The sequence below is a fragment of the Aquarana catesbeiana genome, linkage group LG05 (assembly GCF_042186555.1).
Source record: "Aquarana catesbeiana isolate 2022-GZ linkage group LG05, ASM4218655v1, whole genome shotgun sequence".
Taxonomy (NCBI): Eukaryota; Metazoa; Chordata; class Amphibia; order Anura; family Ranidae; genus Aquarana; species Aquarana catesbeiana.
In genome coordinates this window covers 382,427,415-382,453,809 of record NC_133328.1, presented here as the reverse complement: position 1 = coordinate 382,453,809, position 26,395 = coordinate 382,427,415, and positions in this window count along the sequence as shown.

Here is a 26,395-nt window from a genome sequence, read left to right as displayed (position 1 = left end):
GAATAGCGAATGAATATTCACTATTCTCACACTAAATCGCCTCTCCGCTAATCTGAGACTCGTTTCCCAATTGGCCGAAAAGAGAAGTGTTTTGATCCAGAGGAGGAGGGAGGAGACGGAAGCCGCCGAGCAGTGGTAGGAGAAGCTGCTCGTGATGCCCGCAGTGGGAGAGCCAGGGAAGCCCCCTATGATTGGATGAGGTAAATGCACCGACCGACTGTAAACATTTATAATACTTGATTTTTCCATGTTCTTACTTGCAATTTTGTAAGTTGTTGTAAGTTGTTGACTGTCTCTTTTAAAAGGAACTTCTCCCGTTTTTTTTTTTTCCAATTATCTCTTATCTTGTTTGCTAGGTTATCCTCAATAAAAAATGCCTGCACGCCCAGCAAATCCAACATCGTTCTGTAGTAATAGGCCTCTGCACACCTGGTCCCACATTACATCTTCTCTTTTTACGTTATTAGGAGCTGGCTGTCTCTTTCTGATTCTTGCGGCTAGCCCTTCAGGAACCGGGAAGAGACAGCCAGCTCTGTGATGACACTCCACAGCACACAAGCATTTTTGGTATATTTCCCTAAAGCCGAGAAATTTGGAAGTGGTGGGCATTTTCATATTCAAAGGTTTTAAATATTTAGTTTTTGCAAATTTGTGAAGGAAGGTGGAACTGAATAATGTAAAGGAAAGTGAGTGAAGCTCAACTGTAAATAAGCGGAGGAGGGTTATCAATGCTGTCACTGCTAGAGTTGCCACCTCATCCCTTTAAACCCAAACGCATATTAATTACACAGGTTCTGTGGCTGATTAAGGTGGTAATTAAACTCACTTGTTGCCTTATCTGCATTTAATTAGCCTCAGAACCTGTGTAATTCATATGTGTTAGGGTTTAAAGGGATGAAGTGGCAACCCTAGTCACTGCTGATAACCCTAAGTCTGCCTGCCAATCACTGCAGGGCTCATATCCAATAGAGTGCCCAGTGACTGGAGGAAGTGATGCAGGACGGCCTCCTGTATGCAAACTCCAAGCAGACGGGAGACCTCCGTGAGTACGTTTTCTTATACTAAAAGTCAGCAGCTACAGTAGCCGCTGACTTTAAATTTTTTGGGGAGAGACTATGCCAAGCTTTAATATCTCAACTGTTAAATTCTTCAACTAGGATTTTTATGTAATTTAAATTTAAAAATAAGTTTTATTCAGTAGTATTATTGTATTATATCTATTCATGATTATTTAATTAAAATGGCTTTAAAATAAAATTTGCCATTTGCTAACTATTTACTATCTGGGTGCTAAATGTGTATAGCAGCCTTTCTTAACCTTTTTAAAATGGCAGGACACTTGAAAATACTTTCTTGTCTCAGGGGACCTCTGATAATAACCATATCTACATCTCAAGGTACATTAGTGTGATTGTCAGTAGGCAGAATGTTCCTTATATTTATGGTCATTAGGGAGGCTCCCACCTATACAAATAGCTGAAAAGTTCATTGGTGTCGGTAGTTACTTGTATGAGAGGTAGAAATTGCTCACTGCCTAAAAGAACCCCTTCAACCACTAGAGCACTGGTACCCAGGGCTAGGGCTCTAGAGGTTGTGCAGCCCTCAGACCTCAGCAGTCTGTAGTGGGAACATTGCTTTGGGTAATAGCATTGATCTCTACAAGCATCATGTAACATGTTTCATGTTTTGTACTGTCTTCTGAAGTATATCCTCAGCCAAAAATGTAGCATGTCCACACTCTCAGACCCTCATTTCTTTTATTAGGTCTGCAGTTTCTGACAGTCCTCTCAAGCATTATGTCACGGTCTGGAGTCAGGTCAGAAAATTCAGATACATCCGAAAGTCCAAAAACTGAAAATTCATCCGAATGTCAATTCGAAATGAAACAAACTGCACTCTAGTCCTTAGGACCACCTCACAAGGAAGTGAGCAAGCTTGGGTTCAGTAACAGATATAGCAGGTAGGGATCAAGCAAAAGCGTAGTAAGTAAACAAGCCAAAGGTTGGTAACAAGTAGTTGCAGGCTGGGATCAAGCAGAAGCGTAGTAAGTAAACAAGCCAAAGGTTGGTAACAAGTGGTTGCAGGCTGGGATCAAGCAGAAGCATAGTCGAGGAACAAGCCAAAGGTCAGTAATGAGTGGTATCAAAGATACTGACAGCAGCAGGAGTGAAAAGAGTGAGATATAGGCTTGAGAAAGCATAATAATCTGACACACAGGAAGTGCAGAGACATATTATATCAGGGAGGAGCAAAAAGTTTAAGGTTTAAGAAAAACAGGGTTCAAGGCAAGATTATTCAAGGAATTGTCCAGGGAGCTGTCCAGCATCCCAGCAGACTCAGCAATAAGAGACATCATAGACCCAGCAGAGTTTGCAGGTTCAGACCCAGGGCCTGACACATTAGATATCTTGAACATTATGTGTGGCCATTTGGTGATGTCATGGGCCACATTTGAGGCCCTCTGTAGGTCACAAGTTGACACCCACTACTCTAGAGGAACCCTAAGGTTGAAAAAGGCTGGTGGTATAGTGTGTAGTTTTGTTTTTCATGGTTCTTCAGTTATTACTAGAAGACTATACTATTACTAAGGCCATCATTTTTAAAGAGCTATGTACTACAATTCAGTGTTACCATTAACCCCTTCACTACGCACATTGTGGCCTATCTCATTCATAAAAGTCAGCTGCAGTGATGTAGCTAGCAGAGACCCCACAGAATTATATCTGTTTAAAGAGAGAGAGATCCATAATTGGAAGAGAGCTGGTCAAGTTGCATGACTATCCAATAATCCCCTGTGTGAATTTATAATACCCCTCCATGTGTAAGAGATTGTATATCCTGAGATGGATTCTCAGAACTGTATATTTAGTCCAAAAATACCTTTTGTAATAAACAGATACACACTAGAAAATGTATAAACAAAAAACATACAGAAATCCTAACTCTCAGAGGTCAAGTGGTACATCTGAAAAACTGCAAGGAACACTTTGCACAGGAAATAACATAGACAATCAAGTTGGACCGGGCCCTTCACAACATTTTTCTATTGCTAGGTTTACACATTAACCCCTTCCCACCCACAGTACGCATATATGCAGACCCACTGAAGTGATCCTTTATCTGTGGGGCCACGTATATGCGTATCATATGCCGCAGAGCGCACTCCCAGCACAGAAATCGGGCATTCACCAGGAGCCCTTGGTACTATACTAACGATCGGTACCCGGGACTCCTGGCTCTGGGTCACCTGATCACTGTGTTAGCCTCTGATTGGCTATCACAGTGATTAGTCACTGTGCAGTATGTCCCTGTGTTTTATATCTCTCTGAATGGAGGGAGAGATACATTGGGGTTAATTTACTAAAACTGGAGTGCACAATCTGATGCAGCTATGCATAGAAACCAATTAGCTGCCAGGTTTTATTGTCAAAGCTTAATTGAACAAGCTGAAGTTAGAAGCTGACCATGCACAGCTGCACCAGATTTTGCACTCTCTAGTTTTAGTAAATAAACCTCATTGCATCTCTCTCTCTCCTTGCAGGGGGAAATATGTAAATAAACAAAAGTGCGTAAAAAAAATAATAATTGTAAAATAAAAGAAAAAAAATCGCTAGATCAAGGTCAGTGCCAGGGTTAGTGTTTGGGTCAAGTAGGTGTTAAAGGTCAATGTTGGGGTCAAAAGTCATGGTCAGTATGTTTTGGAAAAAAAGTGGGAAATCTGCGCTAAACCTCAAATATGTGCATATAAAAAATAAAAAAATGATACAAATATGCAAAAATAAATGAAAAAGGGTGGTGGAGCATCAAACAAAACCAGAATATCCAGCTTATGAAAATATATAAAGAAAGAAAAATGCGCTACCAAAAATAGAACTTGTGATGTGACAACATTACCAAAAATGTACCAATTAAACACTTAGTAACAATTGCCAAACAAAGATGAAAACAATCCTATTTGACAGTCCATAGACTGCTGTAAATGATATATCCGAAAGATGAACAAAAACTTGAATTACCAACACTGTTGCAATTGACAATATATAGCTGTGATTAAACACTTAGTAGCAATTACTGTGCAATAGAGTCCATAGATTGCTGCAAGTGTGATATCCAAACACAACATTTGATGCCCCATGAAGTTTTGTGTTTGGATATCACACTTGCAGCAGTTTTTATTTTTGGTAGCGCATTTTTCTTTCTTCATATATCAGTATGTTTTGGGCAGGATTTTTTCTGTTAAAAGCATTTTTTTTTTAAATTTGTATCAGTATCAATTAGTGTCAGTGTCAGATTGTTTTATGTAGGACAAAAAAAAAAGCAAAATGTACACTATTGTTTCTTAAAGGTATTATGGGTACAAACGACAACTAACATATAATACGTGGTATCACTGTGATCATCAGAAGCAGGAGAATTTTATTTTGGGTTGTTCTTTGGTGCTAGGTTAATGGTTATAGCAAGAAGTATACAGCTACATTTAAAAAAATATATATTTTTTTACTATTTTGGATCAGTTTTCCTTTGATAATAAAAATACAAATTTAGGAGATATCCGTTACTATTTACCACCAAAAGAAAGTCCAAGTTGTCTTGAAAAAACAAGGCATAATCCAACTCAATGCACAAAGTAGTTGCAATGATTTGTACGGTTTTACTAACACATGTCAAAGTTGCAAAATTGTGTTCAGGCATTATTTATAATAAAATGGGAGGGAAGGGATGATGAAACTTGTTGACGTCACCCCCCTGCAGCATCAGACACCACCTCTAGCACCACCCTGCATGCCACCTCGCTGCTGAGTCGGTCCGTATTTCTCGGCTGAGCCCTTGATATGGGGGATCCGAGAGCCGTTGCTCTTTATATGGCTCTTCATATGGCAGCTAGCCTACTTTTTGCATGACAGGCTTTTACTGTTTATTTACCATGAGTGGCTTTTTCTGGAGTTAATATGAATTTTATATAGCCATGATGAGAATCTCCTACGATCTACAAAGCCATAAATCACCTGCTTGCAATAGCGCTGTACAGCGTTACATTCATTGACCTACACAGACAGTGAGTAATTGATCGATGTGTATCTTCAAATCCTGTTGTCTGAACTACTGTGTAATTTCCACTTAGAACCTTATTATTGTCCAGCCTCGGATCTCTGTTCATTGACTTTGGTTCAGTGGATTAGTTCTGATTAATTATCACAGCCTTGTTGATCCATCAATTGCTGATCTAGAGTAAGGTCAGTAAAGGTTACACAGCCTGTCATCATTATCTCCACAGCCTAGTGGACTCTGTACATCTGTAGCCACAGAGGGCTCCCTGTCTTCATTTTGCTCTTTCCTCCAATTCCTTAGATTAACTTTGTCCTTTTGCTGTGCAAATTTCACCACGGACTGCTACATTTATGATGGATTCTTTTGGTGGTGTTCTGTTGTTGTTTCATGTGTGTCTTTTGTGTGTGTTTTTTTCTTTGTCTCCAGACCTTTCATTTGTTCTTAGTGTTAGGTGTGCAACTGCTGTAATTTTATTATTGATCTTTTTTCAATAAATTAAATTAAATTGTTTATTAATTTACCTTGTTTATCAATTTATTTTCAGCCCGGTAATTGATTCCTAGGACTTTTTTTATGTGACACTTTGCATCTTTCTGACACAGGGCACAATTTTTTCTATTAACATTTGTTTTACCCTTAGTCACTAAGGGGTTAATAGTTGAAAAAATACTTTATTGAAAATGTGTTTAACTTTCGTTTAAAGTGTTACTTAACCCAGAAGCCTGCAGTCACTACTGGTCTCCCACAGAACATGGAAATGCAATTATTTTAGTAAATATAAACTGCTAAACACCTTTTCTCATCAGCAGTATATAGCAGTCTTGTGACTTCTATCAGTTTCTGGTTAAAGCCTGTAGGAGGAGTTTTCATTCTCCTTTGTCTGTTCTATGAGGCTGCTTGACCCCTGGCCCACTGTCTGAACAGGGCTGATTGGCCATGCACATTCCAAAGAAAAAAAAATCTCTCTAGCAATACACACCAAACTGTGCGTGTGCAGCCTGACTCTGTCTTATTCGGACATGTTTTGGAGTCAGTGAAAGAAGAAGATGATCAGAGAAGACAGAATCAAACAGCCTTTTTACACAATGCAGAGGATTAATCCCTTAGGTTTCACAGTGAGTATTAGAAGCATGCTTTACTGCATATACAGACTGATTTTACTGTTGTGGGTTTAGTAACACTTTAAGCTGGCCATAGACAGATCAAACCTCGGCTGGTTCAGCAGTAACCAGACGAATTTTGATCCATCAATGGGCAGGCAGATTGTACTGAAGTCGATCTGTCAGGATTTTTTCATTTGATCACTGCCGGCGGCTATAACCAGAGGTGTAGCTTGAAGCTTATTGGCTCTGACGCAAAAGTTGAACTGGACCCCCACCCCCCACTACCACCCACAACTTTCATTGCGTACCAAGATACTCCCACCATGCCAAAATACTCCAAGTGGCTAAAGAGATATTTAAGATCTTTATTTACATATTGAGAGGGTAATTCACATGAATTGGGGAGGTATGTCAAAATATGGACAGTTTCTCCAAAATCTTTTGAATGACCTGGAGGGTAGACAATAGGGATGAGCCCGATGTTCGAGTCAAGCGTAAGTTCACCTGTTCGCCGAATAGCGAACAATTTGAGGTGTTCGCGGCAAATTCGAAAGCTGCGGAACACCCTTTAAAAGTCTATGGGAGAAGTCAAAAGTGCTAATTTTAAAGGCTTATATGCATTATATTGTCATAAAAAGTGTTTATGTATCAATGCAAAAAAAGTTTTAAAAATGGCTGTTTTTTCGGGAGCAGTGATTTTAATAATGCTTAAAGTGAAACAATAAAAGTGAAATATTCCTTTAAATTTCGCACCTGGGGGTGTCTATAGTATGCCTGTAATGTGGCACATTTTTCCCGTGTTTAGAACAGTCCCTGCACAAAATGACATTTCTAAAAGAAAAAAAAGTCATTTAAAACTACTAGCGGCTATAATGAATTGTCTATGGGAGAAATCAAAAGTGCTAATTTTAAAAGCTTATATGCATGATATTGTCATAAAAAGTGTCTGGGGACCTGGGCCCTGCCCCAGGGGACATGTATCAATGCAAAAAAAAGTTTTAAAAACGGCTGTTTTTTCAGGAGCAGTGATTTTAATAATGCTTAAAGTGAAACAATAAAAGTGAAATATTCCTTTAAATTTCATACCTGGGTGGTGTCTATAGTATGCCTGTTAAGTGGCACATTTTTCCCGTGTTTAGAACAATCCCTGCACAAAATTACATTTCTAAAGGAAAAAAAGAAATTTAAAACTACTAGCGGCTATAATGAATTGTCGGGTGCCGTCAATACAGATAAAAGTCATTGAAAAAAACGGCATGGGGTCCCCTCAGTCCATTACTAGACCCTTTGGGTCTTGTATGAATATTAAGGGGAACCCCAAACCAAAATTAAAAAAAATTGCATGGGGGTCCCCCCAAATTCCATACCAGGCCCTTCAGGTCTGGTATGGCTATTAAGGGGAACCCTGAGCCAATTTTTTTTTTTTTAAATGGCATAGGGGTCCCCCTCAAAATCCATACCAGACCCTTCAGGTCTGGTATGGATTTTAAGGGGAACCCCGTGCCAAAATTAAAAAAAAATGGTGTGGGGGTCCCCCCAAAAATCCATACCAGACCCTTATCTGAGCACGCAACCTGGCAGGCCGCAGGAAAAAAGGGGGGTTAGAGAGCGCCCCCCCTCCTGAACCATACCAGGCCGCATGCTCTCAACATGGAGAGGGTGCTTTGGGGTAGCCCCCCAAAGCACCTTGTCCCCATGTTGATGGGGACAAGGGCCTCATCCCCACAACCCTTGCCCGGTGGTTGTGGGGGTCTGCGGGCGGGGGGCTTATCGGAATCTGGAAGCCCCCTTTAACAAAGGTACCCCCAGATCCCACCCCCCCTGTTTGAAATGGTAACGGGCACATTGTACCCATACCATTTTACAAAAAAAGTGTCAAAATGTTAAAAACCACAAGACACACATTGGGACAAGTCCTTTATTAAAGAATAAAAAAATGAAAATGTCCCACAAAGCCCATTCATTTTCTTCTATGGCTCCGTAGACAGACCGAAAAAAAACCCGCCACCGATCTGCCTCCATGGGAGGCTCCTGCCGTCTGACGCGTTCTCGCAGGTGACAGTTCTTATATAACTGAGGGCGGGGCCACACGGTGACATACACGGGTGACCCCTCCCCCCTCTGATGCACGAGGACTTCCCCATGGCTTTCCCGGGACGTCAGAGGGGGCAGGCCACCCGGTTACGTAAACGGGTGGCCCTGCCCACTCTGACGCAATGGGGAAGCCATTGGGAAGTCCCCATGCATCAGAGGGGGGCAGGGTCACCCTGGTACGTCACTGCATGGCCCCGCCCTCAGTCATATCAGACTATCACCTGCGAGGATGCGTCAGACGTCGGGAGCCTCCCATGGTGGTGGATCGGTGGTGTTTTTTTTTTTTTGGTCCGTCGGTGGAGCCATAGAAGAAGATGAATGAACTTTGTGGGACATTTTTATTTATTTTTTTTAAATAAAGGACTTGTCCCAAGGTGTGTCTTGTGGTTTTTTAACAGTTTGATACTTTTTTTGTGAAATGGTACAGGTATAATGTATCCGTTACATTTCAAATCAGGGGCGGGATCTGGGGGTCCCCTTGTTAAAGGGGGCTTCCAGATTCCGATAAGCCCCCTGCTCGCAGACCCCCACAACCACTGGGCAAGGGTTGTGGGGATGAGGCCCTTGTCCCCATCAACATGGGGACAAGGTGCTTTGGGGAGCTACCCCAAAGCACCCTCCCCATGTTGAGGGAATGTGGCCTGGTATGGTTCAGGTTGCCTGGTTGCGTGCCAGGTTGTGTGCTCGTTTAAGGGTCTGGTATGGATTTTTGGGGGGACCCCCACGCCATTTTTTTTTAATTTTGGCACGGAATTCCCCTTAAAATCCATACCAGAGCTGAAGGCTCTGGTATGGATTTTGAGGGGGACCCCTACGCCATTTAAAAAAAAAAATTTGGTGCAGGGTTCCCCTCAATATCCATACCAGACCTGAAGGGCCTGGTATGGAATTTGGACGGACCCCCACACAATTTGTTTTTAAATTTTGGTTCGGGGTTCCCCTTAATATTCATACCAGACCCAAAGGGCCTGGTAATGGACTGGGGGGATCCCATGCCATTTTTTTTCAATGATTTTTATCTGTATTGCCGGGACCCGACAATTCATTATAGCCGCTAGTAGTTTTAAATGACTTTTTTTCCTTTAGAAATGTCATTTTGTGCAGGGACTGTTCTAAACACGGGAAAAAGGCGCCACTTTACAGGCATACTATAGACACCCCCCAGGTACGAAATTTAAAGGAATATTTCACTTTTATTGTTTCACTTTAAGCATTATTAAAATCACTGCTCCCGAAAATACGGCCTTTTTTAAAACTTTTTTTTGCATTGATACATGTCCCCTGGGGCACAATAACTTGCATATCAACCCTTAAAATTAGCACTTTTGATTTTTCACGTTCATGTCCCATAGACTTTAACAGTTTTCGCGTGTTCGAACAAATTTTTTGCCTGTTCGCATGTTCTGCTGCGAACCGAACTGGGGGGTGTTCGGCTCATCTCTAGTAGACAACCTTAGAGAGGTGGAGATCTACCCAAACAACATAGATCACTGGAGTTAGGCAACCTTTTAAAAGAAAAAAATAAATGAACTAGCAAGCCATAACTAAATAGTAAGAATGACGTTATCAATAAAATAATAAAACAAATGTCACTGTAAAATTATAAACTTACACTACCTTAAAAGTCTGTAGTTACAGGGCAGTCAGTGAGCAATATGAAGTGACTGGGCAGTCAGGGAGCATTATGTAATGACAGGGCAGTCAGTGAGCAGTATGTAATGACAGGGCAGTCAGTGAGCAGTATGTAATGACAGAGATATCAGTGAGCAGTATGAAGTGACAGGGAAGTCAGTGAGCAGTATGTAGTGACAGGGAAGTCAGTGAGCAGTATGCAGTGACAGAGAAGTCAGTGAGCAGTATGTAGTGACAGGGAAGTCAGTGAGAAGTATGAAGTGACAGGGAAGTCAGTGAGCAGTATGTAGTGACAGGGAAGTCAGTGAGCGAGAAGGAAAGTCAGCCGAGCAGTATGTAGTGACAGGGAAGTCAGTGAGCAGTATGCAGTGACAGAGAAGTCAGTGAGCAGTATGTAGTGACAGGGAAGTCAGTGAGCAGTATGAAGTGACAGGGAAGTCAGTGAGCAGTATGTAGTGACAGGGAAGTCAGTGAGCGAGAAGGAAAGTCAGCCGAGCAAGTCTTCAACAGGAACGCAGGAGAAAGTCTCTGTGATGTTGACAAAGGCGAAGGCAGAGCTCAAGTGAGCTGGACGACTTTAAGTAGGCAGGACTGAAGAGCAGAATCAACAACAGCTGGATAACTATGGAGAGAGATGGGAGCTGGCAATAAGCCGACAGCTGAGCGGCCAGCTCAGAGAAGGAAGGGCTGAGCCTAGCCCTGACAGTACCCCCTCCTCAACGACCCCTCCCCCTCGGAGGACCACTGGGCTTGAGGGGAAAACATCTATGGAAATCACAGAGGAGGACAGGGGCATGTACGTCCGAGGATGAGACCCAAGAGCGTTCCTCCGTACCGTACCCCTTCCAATGCACCAGGTACTGTATGCACCCACGGAACCTACGGGAATAAACAATGGATTGTACTTCATACTCCTCATGGTTCTACACCTGTATAGGGTGAGGACGTGGCACCGCGGTGGTAAAGCGATTGTAGACCAAAGGTTTCAATAAGGAGACATGAAACACATTTGAGATGCACATCCAAGGCGTAAGCCACTGGGTCAAGCCTGCGAAGGATACGGAAAGGCCCAATAAAACGAGGTGTGAACTTCAAAGAAGGAACACAAAGTCAGAGGTTGCGAGACGACAGCCAGACTCTGTCCCCAACCTAGTAGGAAGGTGCAGACAGGCGTCTGCGGTCAGCATGGAGTCTGTACCTATCGTTAGTATGTTGTAAAGCCTCCTGAACTTGTGCCCAAGTGGAACGAAGACCACGGAGATACTCCTCTAACGCAGGAATACTCTGCGGAACAAACGAGTCAGGCAACATGGAAGGTTGGAAGCCATAATTCACCATAAACGGGGACAAACGGGAAGCAGAATTCAAGGCACTGTTGTGAGCAAACGCTGCCCATGGTAATAGGTCTGACCAGTTGTTATGATGGTCAGAAATATAGCAACGTAAGAATTGCTCCAAGGACTGATTGGCTCGTTCTGCGGCCCCATTAGACTGCGGGTGATATGCAGAGGAGAAAGCAAGCTGAATTCCCAACTGTGCACAAAAGGCTCGCCAGAACTGGGAGACAAACTGACTACCCCGTCCGAGACAATCACCTTTGGTAGTCCATATAAGCGAAAGATCTCCCGAGCAAAAATGGAAGCCAGTTCCTTAGAAGTGTGCAGCTTCTTAAGTGGAATACAATGACACATCTTTGAGAACCGGTCAACCACCATAAGGATAACAGTGTTGCCTTGGGAGTTGGGTAACTCCACAATAGAATTTATAGACAGGTGGGTCCAGGGCCTCTCTCCATTGGGTATGGGTTGTAGGAGGCCCATTGGAAGGTGTTGTGGAGTCTTACTCTGAACACACATGGAACAGGCAGCTACGAAGCCAGTTACATCAGCCCGTAGACTAGGCCACCAGAATTGTTGGGAAATGGCCCAAACGAGTTAATTCTTCCCAGGGTGGCCAGCTGCCTTGGGAGAATGGTAAGTCTGGAGCACAGCATTACAAAGACTCTCTGGGACAAAGCAGCAGTCACAAGGTTTCTCAGGAGGAGCATAGACCTGAGCAGCAAATATTTTGTCACCCAAAGGGGAAGTAAGACTGGTGCGAACAGTAGCCAGGATACGATCAGGAGGAATCACAGGAACCGGAACCGACTCCAACTTGGAAGTGGAGGAAAATTGTTGTGACAAGGTGTCAGCCCTTACATTCTTAGTACTGGGTAAGAATGAGACAATGTCATTTAAAACTCGACAAGAAAAGAGCTCATCTCACCCTTCTGGGAGAGAGGCCCTTAGCCTCAGACAAGAATGTGAGATTCTTATGGTCAGTAAGAATGAGAACCGGCACAGTGGTACCTTCAAGGAGATGTCTCCATTCTTTCAGGGCTAAAATGATCGCCAACAGCTCTCTGTCACCAATCTCGTAATTGCACTCTGCAGGTGACATTTTCTTGGAAAAGTAGCCACACGGATGCATAGCGCTCTCAGAGTTAGGATGTTGAGGCAGAAGGGCGCCAACTACAGTCCCAGAAGCATCAACTTCTAGGATAAAAGGCAACGTAGGATCAGGATGTGCCAACACAGGAGCAAAAACAAAGGCAGCCTTGAGAGTCTCAAAGGCCTTAATGGACTCCAGAGACCAACTCTGTGGGTTACCGTCCTTTCTGGTCATATCAGTCAGGGGCTTGACCAGAGACGAGAAGTTACGAATAAACTTCCGATAATAGTTGGCAAAGCCCAGGAAACGCTGCAGAGGACGTAAACCCATGGGTCGGGGCCACTGTAGGACTGCCGAAAGTTTCTCTGGGTCCATCGAAAAACCAGCAGTGGAAATGACAAAGCCCAGGAATTTAACCTGTCACGATGGAACTCGCACTTCTCCAGTTTACAATAGAGATTGTTTTCTCTTTCTGAAGTTTCTGAAGCACACAACAGACATCTGTGTGGTGGCTCTCCAGGGACTTGGAAAATATGAGGATATCATCGAGATAAACCACCACACATAACTGCAACAAATCTCAGAGGACATCGTTAATAAATTCCTGGAAAACTGCCGGGGAGTTACAAAGGCCAAAAGGCATTACGAGATACTCATAATGGCCTGTTCTGGTATTAAACGCAGTTTTACACTCGTCGCCCTCCTTAATCTGCATGAGATTGTATGCCCCTCTCAAATCAAGCTACGTGAAAACCGTTACTCCCTTGAGGCGGTCAAATAACTCTGTAATCAACGGAATTGGGTAGGCATTCTTAATATTGAAACGATTAAGACCCCTATAATCAATACAAGGTCTCAGTTCACCACTCTTCTTCTTCACAAAGAAGAAACCAGCACCAGCAGGAGACGAGGATTTGCGGATGAAACCTCGAGAAAGTGCGTCTGCAACATACTCCTCCATGACCTTATCCTCCAAGACCGACAAAGGGTAAACCCGGCCATGAGGGGGTACTCCTCCGGCAGGGAGGAGAGTGAAGAGGTGCACAGGACCTTGGCTACCTTCTGGAAGCATGTCTCACTGCATTGTGGTGACCAGGGGAGAACCTCAGCACGGAGCCAATCAAAAGAGGGGTTGTGCCTCTGTAACCAAGGATAACCAATAACCAGCGGAAACCTAGGTGAGGAAATAACTTGGAATTGGATTATCTCATGGTGAAGAGCCCCTATGGCCATGGACAATGGAACCGTCTCATGAGTTACATGGGCAGGCTGTAGAGGTCTCCCATCAAGAGCCTCAATGGCAAGTGGCGTGTCACGCAGCTGCAGCAGAATAGAGTGCTGCGATACAAAGGCAGCATGAATGAACAGGCCTGCAGCCCCAGAGTCGATTAGAGCCTGTATCTCGATGGACGACTCAGCCCAAGAAAGAGTGACCGAAACCAGGGGCTTATTCTTCTGGATAACTGAAGACGAAACAACGCCACCTAAGGTCTGTCCATGACAGAACCTCAAGGTTCGGGCATTCCCTGGACGGGTAGGACAAGAATTCAAAAAGTGACCTGCCTGGCCACAATAAAGGCACAATCTCTCCCTCCTCCTAAAGGCTCTGTCATCCGCAGAGAGATGCGTGAAGCCCAAGTGCATGGGTTCATCTTTACTGACCGACTCGGTACCAGGAGGCATGGGAGGTGAGGGAAGCACGGGTGAGACTGCAAAGCTCGAAGGCAAACATACAGGAGGCTTCCGCAAGCGCTCCTTAAAAGAGAGTCTTTCTCTGAGTCTGGAGTCAATGAGGATGGCAAACGTGATCAACCTCTCCAGCTCAGTGGGTATATCTCGGGCTGCTATCTCATCCTTGATGGAATCCGAGAGACCATGAGAAAAAGCAGCCATGAGGGCCTCATTTTTCCAAGCAACCTCTTCTGCCAGAGTACGGAATTCAATGGCGTAGTTGGCAACAGTTCTCATACTCTGTTTGATGGACATGAGGCACTTGGCAGCAGAAGCGGAGCGTGCGGGAACATCAAATACCCTTTTAAAGGAGGCTACAAAGTCAGGGTAACTCAAGACAACAGGTTTTTGCATCTCCCATAGAGGGTTTGCCCAGGCCAAAGCTCTCTCAGAAAGCACAAAGCAAGGTCCATAAAGACATGGATAAGTAAGTCCAACATCAGTGCCTTACCTCACAAATGTGCTTCTGGAGGAATAGTCCCATAGACACACTCCTTAACCTTTTAAAACCGCCTTCCCAGAAGTGTTGAAGCTGTTATAGCTGTAAAGAGTGGGACTAAGACTGGGATACCATTAAAGTTCATGTGTGTGTAAGGGCAGGAGTCCCAATACTTTTTACAATATAGTGTATGTTTAAAAATGCATAAAAAGAGAAAGTGCACAACAAAACTCATCATAACACTCAACTAAAGTTGTGTTATACTCCTTGATTTTTCCTGTGAAAGTCCAGCTAGGTGCTGCCTCCCCTGAGTCTCAACATCAGACAGTTGGGCTAATCAAAGGATAGACAAGCAGGCTTGGAAGACAGCAGAGCTCTGGGTTTTGCATATAACTTTAGCTGATATAGACTGTTTTTTTCTGACATACAGTTTTCAAAGAGGGTGAAGGCTGTGCTTGTACATTTTTTGTTCTGTTCAAATTAAATTTAAAGTTTCATTTCAAGTTAAATTTCCAGCTTTGGGACAGGTTATTTTTTGAATTCTTTATTTTCTGTCAAGTATACAATCGGAAGAAAAACACTAAACTGAACAACAGGTCAAGTGCTATACTAGTTCTAGTGGCAACATACGATGTTAGACAAGCACTAAAAGACCATTTGAAATATGTTTGTTCTTCGTTGAAGGGTTTATATATGGTGTCTTATCCAAGGCTTTAGTGCTAACATTCTCTCCAACTGCCAGACTCTATATTTTCCAACTGTAAGAAGGTGTTATGGTAGAAGGGTAGACGGAGAAATTCACTGGGAAGTCTTGTCAGTTGGGGTGTTAGGAAGAGCGTTAAAGATTATCTGTAGAATAGGTTTGCAAATAATAATTTTTCACAAGGGCCAAATAAACATACCTACTAGCTAAATACATTGCACGTAATAGTAAATGTGCACTCAGATTTATTGCATAACGGTTAAATTCTTTCAGTTTTTTCTTACGTTTTTTTTCTAGGCCAAATGGAAGATCAAAATCATTCCTTCCTGTATGCTAGAATAGGATCGTATAGGGGGCTTCTGCAGTGCCCAAACAACCTTAACCATTTCAATACTGTTTGAAAGGAAAGCATGCTTCTCAAAGGAGCTTTATGATTGTATAATTTTGATCCCTATAAATTAGAATGAGGCAGGAATTGTATATGGAAACAGTACTTGTTTTACTTAGTAGTTGAGGTTGAAAAAAGACACAAGTCTATCAAGTCCAACCTATGTGTGTGATTATATGTCAGTATTACATTGTATATCCCTGTATGTTGCGGTCTTTCAGGTGCTTATCTATTAGTTTTTTGAAACTATCGATGCTCCCTGCTGAGACTACCGTCTGTGGAAGGGAATTTCACATCCTTGCCACTCTTATAGTAAAGAACCCTCTATGTAGTTTAAGATTAAACCTCTTTTCTTCTAATTTTAATGAGTGGCACTCCCTTCCGCGAAAAAGTTTTATCCCTATTGTGGGGTCACCAGTACGGTATTTATAAATTTACATCATATCCCCTCTCAAGCGTCTCTTATCCAGAGAGGGTAAGTTCAGTGCTCGCAACCTTTCCTCATAACTAATATCCTCCAGACCCTTTATTATCTTTGTTGCCTTTCTTTGTACTCACTCCATTTCCAATACATCCTTCCTGAGAACTGGTGCCCAGAACTGGACAGCATACTTCAGGTGCGGCCGGACCAGAGTCTTGTAGAGCGGGAGAATTATCATAGTTACATAGTAATTGTTTGGTCATGTCTCATAGCTCTTAAACCATCAATGAATATATTTTTTTGAACATTCTTTATTTAGTTGAGAACTCCACTAGAACAGAGAAAAACAGTTTGTGGCCACATAAAAAACTCAAAATTTCCCAACAATCTATGCAAAAACGCACTGCAGCCCGCCACATGCTATAATCCAAGTGTAAACAATGCAATTATAAACAATACAGTAAGGAGCAGCTTTATACTTTGACATATGGTGCTCAGTGAATCCATGATTACACTTGTTTATATTTGGATGAGCATTTCCTCCCAATAATACCATTTCTTAGTCTGATCCGCTGACTTATTCCCGAGGGCTGCGGTAAGGCCTTCCATAGTCCTGACAAACTTTCTCAAAAGGTGACAAGGCACTGAACTCAGGGACATTACAAGCCTCAGAGATAGAGGAAAAGTTGTCCAACTCCTGGGTTGATAAGAAATCCCATGCTCTTATAACACCTCACTCAGCCTATTTACGGAAGACTGTATCTGATTGACCTGGGGGGAACTGAGGTTGTCCAACAATAGATGTCAAGGGAGATGGAAAACTCTGAATATTAAGAAGAGAAACGTACCATTTCATTAAGCATTGGGCCTATTAATGGCCAGCCCATGGAATTCTAGCCAGCAGGACAGGGGAACAGTCCTGTTCTACGGAGACCCATCATTTGAACTTACTAGGTCTGCATCTGTCTATCACTCCTGCCATGTGAACTGCCATGTAGCAGTAGTGGTTGCAAAGTGGTTGTAAAGGTACACGTTTTTCTTTACCTTAATGCCTTCTCAGCTGCTGTCAGTCAAAACCTGTGAGCAGGGGATGGGACCAAGCGGGCTGTGTGTCAGAATAGACGCAAACAGCCCATATCAGGATTGAGCCTGCACAAGTGCCCCCATAAGAAGTGGCTTCCTAAGGGGGGCACTCAAGGGGAGGGAGGAGCCAGGAGCACCAGCAGGGGCCCCCAGAAGAGGAGGATTGGGGCTTCTCTGTGAAAAACCATTACACAGAGCAGGTAAGTATGACATGTTTATTATTTTTTTTAAATAAAAACCAAAGTTTTACAATTTAAGTGTTAATCTCTTTCTGACCCTCTCACAGTAGATGTATTGCAAGTGGGCGGCACAGCCAAACACTGTGGCACACCCATACATCACAGTGTGCCCTCTGCTGTGATTGGACACAGCACAAGTTTGTCAGCAGATTTAAGCCAATGATTTTGGCTGAAACTTGCTGATCGTCTGTGGCCAATCACAGCACAGAGTTCTGTGTTTACAAACACACCGAACTCTGTGCACAATCAGAGATCTGTCTGTTTCTTCTCCCTGAAATTAACTCTGATTTCAGGGAGAAAAAGCAGAAAGATCTATTAGTAAAAGCAGCACACAATAAACTTATTAGGCACACAGTTAACCCCTTCCCAGCCAGTGCCATTAGTACAGTGCACAGTGTACAGAATATTATCACTGATCACGGGTATTAGTGTTACTAGCGATGTCAGTGTCAGTTAGTGTCCCTCCCAGCCAGTGCCAATTAGTGCTAGATTGCCCATCACACTATCACAGTCACACAAAAGTTGCTGATCACCGACATTATCAGTACAGTGTCTGTACGGATCAGCATCTAGATCACGATCAGAACTATACTAGTGCCCCCAATAGTATAGTGGTCCCAAAAACACAGTTTGGTTTTTGCCAAAGACATATAGCTGAATACATTTTGGCCAAAATTTATGGAGAAATTTGATTTTATTGGATATGTTTTATACTAGAAAGTATTTTTTCATTTATATAATAAAAAAATAAAGAACCCAGTGGGGAAGAAATACCACCAAAAGAAAGTTTTATTTGTGTGAACAAAATGATAAAAATTTGAATTGTGTACAGTGTTGCATGACCACGCAATTCACAGTTAAAGTAGCACAGTGCTGAATAGCAGAAAATTACCTGGTCATGAAGAGGTCAAGTGGTTAAGCTATGTTTTAGGGAAGTGAATGTAAAGCTATTTCTTAGTATGCTTGCCATTGTATCACACTGAATACTTTTTCCTTTAGCAAATCATTTTTTAGTCAACTCTTTGCAAAGTTTTCTACTTGGAGATCCTGCCACTAGCACCACTTACTGTTGCAGGCTGACAATGCTAATCCACTGCCCTGCAGTCAGCAGCACAGTGGAGACTTACTAAACCCGGAAAGTGCGAAATTTGGTGCAGCTCTGCATAGAAACCAATCGGCTTCCAGGTTTTATTGTCAAAGCCGAATTAAATAAGCTGAAGTTAGAAGCTGATTGGCTACCATGCACAGATGCATCAGATTCTGAGTGCTCCTGTTTTAATAAATCAAACCCACAGTCTTCGGGTCTCTTGTGTGTGCTCCTCTTTTTGGCGATTAGGATGCCTATATTGGTCTATTATAGGCAGGAGATAGGAATGCACATGACAATGCTGCTGCTAATTCTAAGGTTGTGGCTTGCGGGAAGTGCTGGTACTGGCAACAGATTTACAAAAAAAAAAATTTGATTTAGAAATCTGTATGCAGTGATGGCAAAAATATTGAAAAATAGATGTAGACTTTACATATGATTAAACCCCATGCCGACCAGCCGCCGTCATTATACTGCGGCAGGTCGGAACGATCCCGCGAGCCGTCGTAGCTGTACGTCGGCTCCTTTAAGCTGTATAAATGCTATTGGTCCCAAATGTGTCAAAAGTGTCCGATGTGTCTGCCATAATGTCGCAGTCCTGATAAAAATCACAGATCACCGCCATAACTAGTAAAAAAAATAAAATAAATAATAATAAAATGATAATAAAAAAGCCATAAATCTATGCCCTATTCTGTAGACTCTATAACTTTTGCGCAAACCAATCAATATACGCTTATTGCGATTTTTAATTTTTTTTCCACAAAAAAATATGTAGAAGAATACATATCGCCCTAAACTAAGAAAGCATTTGCTTTTTTTAAAAAAAATGGGGATATTTATTATAGCAAAAAGTACAAAATATTGTGTTTTTTTTCAAAAATTGACGCTCTTTTTTTTGTTTATAGCACAAAAAATAAAAACCACAGAGATTATTAAATACCACCAAAAAATGTCAAGATCTATTTGTGGGGAAAAAAGGACGTCAATTTTGTTTGGGTACAGCGTCGCACAAGCGCGCAATTTTCAGTTAAAGCGACACAGTGCCCCCACTGCAAAAAATGGCCCGGTCATTCAGCAGCCAAATCTTCCGGGGATGAAGTGGTTAATGTAAAATTATGGGACACATCTGATATTTTATTTCCATAACAGATTATGTGCCTGGATTTATGATTCTTATATTTTACAGATGTTGCAGTTTAAAACCATATTTTATTCCTGGGTTTGTCTGGCTAATTTTAGATGCAAGCTTACTAGACATCTAAAGGGTAGCGCAGCTTGCTTTTAGTTTTCACAGTGGTTTATATGGTGGTACTTACCTCATTATTAACAGCCGCAGCCACCCGCAGGCATATATATTTTTTCCTTTGCATAAGTAATTTTATTCATTAATTTAAAATAAACATACAATTGGTGTAAATGTACTGCTGACATAACATAATTGAAAACACATATTGTGTTCAGCATGAGTTGTAGGTGTGCACAGTATATATGAATGCTGCACTCAAGATCCGACGGTCTGATCGAGGAGGGACATCTTGTGGTGAAATGTAGATTATTATAAATGTAGGAATTATATCTTTTAAAAAAAATTGTGAATATAAAAAAGTCTAGTCTTCAACTTTTATATAAAAAAATCAAGAATTGTTCTAAAATACTAGTAACAACTAGAAAAAAAAGGTGAAACAAATTAATCTTACATATTACTGAGACGGATGGACAAAACCCAAGTGACAGCTTGTCACTGCTCATTAAAAAAAAAATGATCTGGCAAAAAAACTTTTTTATATTATTTTCTGATTTTGTTAATAGAAACACATTGTCAACCTAAAAGTGCTTGCTGGTTTTGACAGTGGATTGACTTATGAAATCTGTTTGTGAACATTTGCCCTTTACAGTGACATTAAACTACTGTATATCCTTCTCCAAAAATAATCCATACACATCCTGTAATCTGTTTTTCATGAAATCATTATTTACTGTGTTTTTCTGCCTCCTTGTGTCTTCCATGAGCTCTCGGACCCTTCCTTTTCCCATTCACTTCCGTTTGTTTGGAGCTAGCAATGCATGTTAGCTGATGTCATGTGCATTGCTCTATGCACATTACACATCCTATAGTCCATAATCCATAGTCCATTTTGAAAGAGAACAAGAGGGTGGTTACATTTCTACATACAAGGAGACTGTGAAGAACGAACATAGACATGCTCTAACATGAACAACCTTGAATTAAAGTGGTAGTAAAGGTAAAAAGGTTCTTTACCCTAATGCATTCTTTGCATTAAGGTAAAAAACCTTTTAATAGTGGCCCCCCCCTCCCCCGTAGCCCCCATAAATAGTCACCTCAGCCCAATCTAAGTCCAGCGCTGTGCACGTCTGCAGCAGCTCTTCTCCCCTCTTCCTGCTTTTACTGGCTTGGCTGAGAGCTGTGGGAGCCATTGGCTCCTGGTGCTGAGTCAAAACCTGTGGGCAGAGAGTAGTGGGCAGGGCTAAGCTGGGTTGTGTGTCTGAAGCGGCTTCCTTTAGAGACACTTGGCAGGGGTGGGGAGCCAGGAGGCTGGCAGGGGACCCCAGAAGAGCAGGATTGGGGCTGCTCTGTGCAAAACCATTGCACAGAGCAGGTATGACACATTTTTTATTTTAATAAAAAAAAAAAAAATTACAATTACTTTAACACTACACGCTTAACCGCTTGCCGACCGCGCTATAGCCGAATGACGGCTACAGTGCGGATCGATAACTCTGGGAGGGCGTACATTTATGTCCTCCCAGAATAACGCTCTTGCGTGCCCCCGGGAATATCTGTGAACGCCGGGTCCAGAGGAGCGCTGTGGGCTGGATCTGTAGTGCCCACAGCGCTTATATGTGCCCATTCCAGCCATCCATCCATACCCAGCCATCCATGCTCAGCATACCCATCCATACATCAGCATACTCATCCATCCATCTCATGCTCACCCATCCATACTCAGCATACTCATTCATCCATCCATGCTCAGCCATTCATACTCATCCATCCATGCTCAGCATACCCATCCATACTCAGCATACTTATCCATCCATCCATGCTCACCCATCCATTCTCATCCATACTCAGCATACTCATCCATCCATCCATGCTCAGCCATCCATACTGTGCATACTCATCCATACTCAGCATACTCATCCATCCATGCTCACCCATTCATTCTCATCCATATTCAGCATACTCATCCATCCATGCTCAGCCATCCATACTGAGCATACTCATCCATACTCAGCATACTCATCCATCCATCCATGCTCACCCATCCATTCTCATCCATACTCAGCATACTCATCCATCCATCCATGCTCAGCCATCCATACTGAGCATACTCATCCATACTCAGCATACTCATCCATCCATGCTCACCCATTCATTCTCATCCATATTCAGCATACTCATCCATCCATCCATCCATGCTCAGCCATCCATACTGAGCATACTCATCCATACTCAGCATACTCATCCATCATCCATGCTCAGCCATTCATACTCAGCATACTCATCCATCCATCCATGCTCAGCCATCCATGCTTAACCATCCCATCCACCCCATCCATACAGTAATTAGCCATACCCATCCATACTCAGCAATACTCAGCCATACCCAGCCATACCCAGCCGAACTCAGCCATACTCAGCCGTACCCAGCCATACTCAGCCGTACCCATGCGTACTCAGACATACTCAGCCGTACACAGCCATCCCATCCATACACAGCTATACTCAGCCGTACCCAGCCATACTCAGCCATCCCATCTATACCCAGCCATATTCAGCCATACCCATCCGTACCCGGCCATACTCAGCCATACTCATCCATACTCAGCATACTCATCCATCTATCCATGCTCAGCCATTCATACTCAGCATACTCATCCATCCATCCATGCTCAGCCATCCATGCTCAACCATCCCATCCACCCCATCCATACAGTAATTAGCCATACCCATCCATACTCAGCCATACCCAGCCGTACTCAGCCATACTCAGCCATACCCAGCCATACTCAGCCGTACCCAGCCATACTCAGCCGTACCCATGCGTACTCAGCCATACTCAGCCGTACACAGCCATCCCATCCATACACAGCCATACTCAGCCGTACCCAGCCATACTCAGCCATCCCATCTATACCCAGCCATATTCAGCCATACCCATCCGTACCCGGCCATACTCAGCCATACTCAGCCATACTCAGCCATACTCATTCATGCTCAGTCATCCCATCCATACTCAGCCATCCCCATCCACGGTTCATCCATCCCCATTCATGCTCATCCATGCCACATCAGTTATCATCCATGCCACATCCATGCCACTACAGTGCCTCACAAAAGTGCAATAGGTAGTTGAATTAGATTTGAAACTTACGCCCCTAGAACACCTGATGGTGCTGCCTGCATGTTGGGCCTCTCTATATGGCCATGCTGTGGAAACGTCTCACACATGTGGTATTGCTGTACTCAGGAGGAGTAGCAGAATCTATTTGGGGGGTGTAATTTTTGGTAGGTACTATGTGTTAGAAACATTGTGTAAATGGACAACGTTGTGTAAAAAAAAAATGTGTTTTCATTTTCTTTACACATTTTCCAAAAACTTGTAGAAAAAAATGACATGTTCAAAAGACTCATTATGCCTCATAGATTATACATTGGGTTGTTTTTGGAGTAATTTTTGGGGCCTTTTCATTTGTCCTGGTTCACCAGGGCCTTCAAAAGTGCAAGAGGTAGTCAAGAAATTCTATGTGTAATTTATGCTCCAAGAACGCCTGATGGTGCTCCCTGCATGTTGGGCCTCTGTATGTGGCCACGCTTTGTAAAAGTCTCAAACATGTGGTATCGCCATACTCTGGAGGAATAGTAGAATGTGTTTTGGGATATAATTTGTGCTATGCATATGCTGTGTGTGAGAAATAACTAATATAACAATTTTGTGAAAAAAAAATCTTGATTTTGCAAAGAATTGTGGGAAAAAACTACAACTTCAAAAAACTCACCATGCCTCTAACTAAATACCTTGGAATGTCTACTTTCCAAAAAGGGGTCATTTTGGGGGGTATTTGTACTTTTCTGGCTTGTTAGGGTCTCAAGAAATGAGATAGGCCGCCAGTACATCAGGTGTGATCAATTTTCAGAGATTGGCACCATAGCTTGTGGACTCTATAACTCTCACAAAGACCAAATAATGTACACCAATTTGGGTTATTTTTACCAAAGATATGTAGCAGTATAAATTTTGGCCAAAATATATGAAGAAAAAATTACTAATTTGCAACATTTTATAACAGAAACAAAGAAAATGCATTTCTTTACAGAATGTTCAGTCTTTTTTCTTTTATAGCACAAAAAATACCACCAAAAGAAAGCTCTATTTGTGTGAAAAAAAGGACAAAAAATTCATATAGGTACAGTGTTGCATGACTGAGTAATTGTCATTCAAAATGTGAGAGCACCGAAAGCTGAAAATTGGTCTGGTTAGGAAGGGGGTTTAAGTGGCCAGTGGTTAAAGTGTAACTCCACTTTTGTTGAGGAAAAAACATTCCCCTCTGGGTGATCTGTGTACATTACAAGGATTTTAACAAACTTTTCTGCAGATTCCTACCTTTTGTTATTTGCTGTTCTGTGCCTCTTGACTGAGTGAGTCTAAGGCTGGGTTCACACTGGTATGACAAATGCTCCGACATTGGGAGCTCATGTCGCATAACGTGTGAAAATCAATGTTTCCCTAGGAAAGCCGTCTTAAATGGTCTGACGAAAGTCGGTCCGACTTTGAAAATGCTCCCTGCACTACTTTGGTCCCACTTTGATCCTATGTCAGCCCATTGAATATAACTGAAGTCGGGTCAAAGTCAGATTGCGGTCTTAACTGATCCGACTTTGGCATGCGACTTGTGCTCTGATGATCTTGAAGGGGAACTCCACGCCAATATTAAAAAAAAAAAAAAAAAACAGCATGGGTTCCCCCTTCAAGAGCATACCAGGCCCTTCAGTCTAGTATGGATTTTAAGGGGAACCCTGACACTGAAAAAACAGTGTGGGGCCCCCCAAAATCCATATCAGACCCTTATCCGAGCACGCAGCCCGGCAGGTCAGGAAAGGGGGTGGGGACGAGCGAGCGCCCCCTCCTGAACCGTACCAGGCCGCATGCCCTCAACACGGGGGGGTGAGTGCTTTGGGGTGAGGGGCCTTACCCCCCACCCCAAATCACCTTTTTCCCATGTTGTTGAGGATAAGGGCCTCTTCCCAACAACCCTGGCCGTTGTTTGTTGGGGTTCTCTATGCTCTCTCTCGCTCTAATGCTGGGTGAGCGGTGTGCCGCTATTTATACTGGCATGGGGTGGGTCACCTCACCACCCCATCATGACCCGGGCGGTGATGTCATAAGGGGCGGGGCCTCCAGATGACTTCACCCAGTGACCCCACCCCATGCCAATATAAGTAGTGGCACACCGCGCACCCAGCATTAGAGCGGGAGAGAGCGTTAGGTCAACATTGGAAGAAGACAGCGGACAAGACCTGGCAAAAGAGCGAGAAGAGGCAGAAGACAGCGGAAAGAGAGAGAAGAACTGGAGAGAACTAGAAGACATCAGTGGGGAAGACCCGGAGAGGGGAGAAGAACCGGCAGAGGTTGAAGACACCAGCGGAGGAGGCAGAAGAGCCGGAGAGGGGAGAAGAAATCGGAAGAGAAGCCGGAGCGGCCTTAATAAATTACTTTAAAAACCTGTGGGGGGCCGGGATCTGGGAGCCGCTTGTTAAAGGGGGCTTCCAGATTCCGATAAGCCCCCGCCTGCAGACCCCAACAACCAACGGCCAGGGTTGTTGGGAGGAGGCTCTTGTCCTCATCAACATGGGGACAAGGTACTTTGTGGTGGGGCGCAAGGCCCCCCTGCCCCAAAGCACCCACCCCCCCATGTTGAGGGAATGCTTCCTGGTATTGTTCAGGAGGGGGGGCGCTCACTCGTTCCCACCCCCTTTCCTGACCTGCCGGGTTGCGTGCTTGGATAAGGGTCTGGTATGGATTTTGGGGGGACCCCATGCCTTTTTTTCGGTGTCTGGGTTCCTCTTAAAATCCATACCAAACCGAGGGGCCTGATATGCTCTTGGAGGGGGAACCCATGCCGTTTTTTTTTTTAATTTGGCGTGGAGTTCCCCATAAAGATTCATACCAGACACAGTGCCTGGTATTGTCAGGGATCAAAGTTGGATCCCCGTTCATTATAATCGGACGGATGTTGGACTTCAAGGCGCAGGGCAAAGTCAGATCCACAGTTGTATGCCTGTCGTGTCATACCATTGTGAACCCTGCCTTAAGGTTTCATAATTATCAACCAGTTGCTGCAGCTGTAGGACTCTAATGAGGAAAATTGCAGGTCTGCATCCCTTTAGATGTGATAAAGGGCATCTTACTAAAAAATACATTTTGTTGCAGGGGATGCCAAAAATCTGACTTGCATCAGTGCAGACTTCTAGGAAAATCAGTGAGCCAAATCACACAAGCATGAAATGATGTTTCTGGGAGCGTTCTGTACACAGAACACCTCCAGGTAGCCATATTGCATTGTATTTTACAGAAAATTACAGCTGTTGCAGACTGAAAAGGAAAGATAATTTTTAATAACATTCAATTACAGTACAGACAGTTGGACAGTACTGTCCAACTGAGGCCGCACCAATTAGAAGCCTCCTCTTCTGTGTGTATTTGCCTGCCTGCTGCTACTGTTAAACTCACAGCAAGGCAGAGGATGGGAAGCACAGGAGGTCTGCATTGAGGGCGGGAGCCGCCCAGCTTTTCAAATTAACAAGCAGGTAATGGGTTGTTAAGATGCGAGGCGGTCCTAGCAACCAATTGGTACTACACCAAAAAAGACTTGGTTTAGCACTTTATAAACCAATCTAATTGGCTAGATATGTCCCAGACGCAACCATTTAGCATCTTAGTCAGTTTCCGCTATTTCAGCGGTCTTATTT